Source organism: Trichechus manatus, unplaced genomic scaffold, assembly GCF_000243295.1.
Source record: "Trichechus manatus latirostris isolate Lorelei unplaced genomic scaffold, TriManLat1.0 scaffold00178, whole genome shotgun sequence".
NCBI classification, from domain to species: Eukaryota; Metazoa; Chordata; class Mammalia; order Sirenia; family Trichechidae; genus Trichechus; species Trichechus manatus.
In genome coordinates, this window is record NW_004444114.1 from 2,090,526 (window position 1) to 2,092,907 (window position 2,382).

At 36.7% G+C, this 2,382-nt stretch overlaps 1 protein-coding gene across 3 annotated transcripts in view; it reads right to left on the bottom strand.

Annotated features, from left to right (window-relative positions):
- The window catches only part of BMPR1B (bone morphogenetic protein receptor type 1B), a 216,741-nt gene that overhangs the window by 2,797 nt on the left and 211,562 nt on the right, over positions 1–2,382 (bottom strand). The gene's annotated exons all lie outside the window — the stretch shown is intronic.

The following is a 2,382-nucleotide window of genomic DNA, read 5'->3' on the forward strand; positions in this document are numbered from 1 at the left end:
AAAGAAGCATTATGAAATACAAACCTATGTCATCTTTAGGGAAATGGCACTAAGCACACTGAATTCTGTTTCATCTTTTCCTAGTATCTTCTTTCTATCCTTCTCATTTTTTTTAAAGAGTAGGCTACTTGTGTCTTCTTTTTAACTTTATCTGATGAACACCTCACAATAATTATACTCAGCTGCTCTGAATAATCTTTCTGGAGTACCTTTACTCTTATTCTAAATCATCTTTTATAGAAATGTCATTGCTCTTTACCGGAACAAGATGATATCACCAGAGTGGCAGATTATACACCGTATCATTAAATCCATGGAAGTTTATTCTTACAAAATCCAGAGTCTGCACTATGCCGTTTCTTATAAACTCAAGCCCGTAAAGGTCTGGAAGGTTCCAAAGCTTTCTCAGACCATTCCAACTCACCATTAATTCTATTTTCGCTGAGACCCTAAAGTATGATTATATGTACTACCTATCTTAATATTTCCTCTGATTATGTTTCATCTCTATATGAGATAATAAAAGCACAGGGCCTGACACACAGGAAGTGCTAGCTTCATTTCAGTTCCTTCTTCCTTCCTAACTCTCAAGCCAATGGCCCTGAAAACATCTTGAGGACAAGAACAATGTTTATCTAATTCTTCTCATATTTTCTTAGGGCCTAATGTTGGTGCCTCTACCAGGATGGACTGACGGATGAATGGTGCGGTAGGCACATATACTGCAACAGACATGGGCAGAGTTAACCACATAAAATTATGAATTAACCACAGTATGGCTTTGAATTATAGACCTTCCTCCTTTCTCCTAATCATGCAATTGAGTTATCTCAGTGTCTGAAACCCTAAAACCTTTTTTCTTTCCAATGTTTGTATAACCTACCTTGGATATGTCTGTTCTGCCCAAATGTACCTGGACTTGAAAGACAAGCCCAGAAACTTCTAATATGTTTATAAAGGAAAGTATTATTGCATAGAATTTTGTGTGCTTTGCCTCTCTGGAAAGAGAAAAGAAACTAATTTGTGGAGAACCTATTATGTACCAGGCATAGAGGTAGGTATGCTATATAATTTATCTTATTAACTCTCACAAACACATTTATGAGATCTACACTATGCAGATGAGAAAACTTGGCTCTGAGGGTTAAGTAACTTGCCCAAGGCCATGTAATCAATTTTATACAGGGATAAAGGAACAATTTAGTGCTCTCAAATCTCCACAGGCCCTAGAAAATTAACACCCTGCTGTTAATAAGGCCAGCTTGGTTGGTTTTGAACTGAGTATCATTTTCCTATACCCAGGCCCACCGACTTTCCAGTATGGCTTATTCTAGCCCTATTTGCTTTAGAGGTTCAAGAAAACATAAAATTAGAAAAGCAATCTTGTACTATACCACTCCTTCAACTTCTATAAATCTATCTTAAATAAGTATAATCATATAATTCAAAAGTAGGCTCACCTACTCTTTACAAAGCATGCAGTCAGAGGACAGCCAATAGTTAATTTATATTTTGGTTACATCTTCTCTTCTTCATACTTACGATGGGAGATTTATTCAGTATCTGGTTAGGGAACATTTCCTGCATTATCTTTCCTTTTTTACAAAAGAGTGCTCTCACTTCAGAAGGAACATGTTCTATTTTAAATTGCTTGTAAGAGCCTCAGATGTCCCAGGGTGGTTAGAAGGTACTGCAGCATTGAAGAGGCTCTTTCTTCTAAAGTGTGAATGCCTGCTGATAAACTGTATCTCCTTTATACTTAAACACCAATCTAAAAATAAGTTATGCTCCTACCAACCAAAATGAAAATAATAACAATACTTATGTTTTAATTCTCTTTATATTCATTGAATATTCACAACAACCAGCAGATTTAGACACTGTCATTAGCCTCATTCTTAAAATGAGATAACTGAAACAAAGAAAAATTTAGTAACTTGCCCAAGGTCTCACAGACAATAAATTGCAGGTCCAGAAATAAACCCCAGGACATTTAAGTGTACACTGAACTTTCAGAATCTTGAGCAAGGTCATGTTTCCATGATGGTGCATTTAAAATGGCCATTATGAAGAACAGCAGCAGCATCAAATCACTTACTGAGCACAACCATTTGCAAAACAATATGCTGGGTATTAGATACGGAAGAGCCTAGACTCAGCTCCTTACCGAAAGGTGTTGGAACCTACTTGAAGATGGATTATGCAGCAACAATCAAAATAATGTAAACAATAATGATAACCGCGGAATATTTAAAAATGCCTTCTTATTATAACTGGTTTTACTAGGGAATCATTGGGTCTACAGAAAATTATTATCATGGTTGTGGTAGCGAAACCAACGCCTGGCTCCAAGCAGCAGTAGCAGCAGCAGCAGCCACCCAG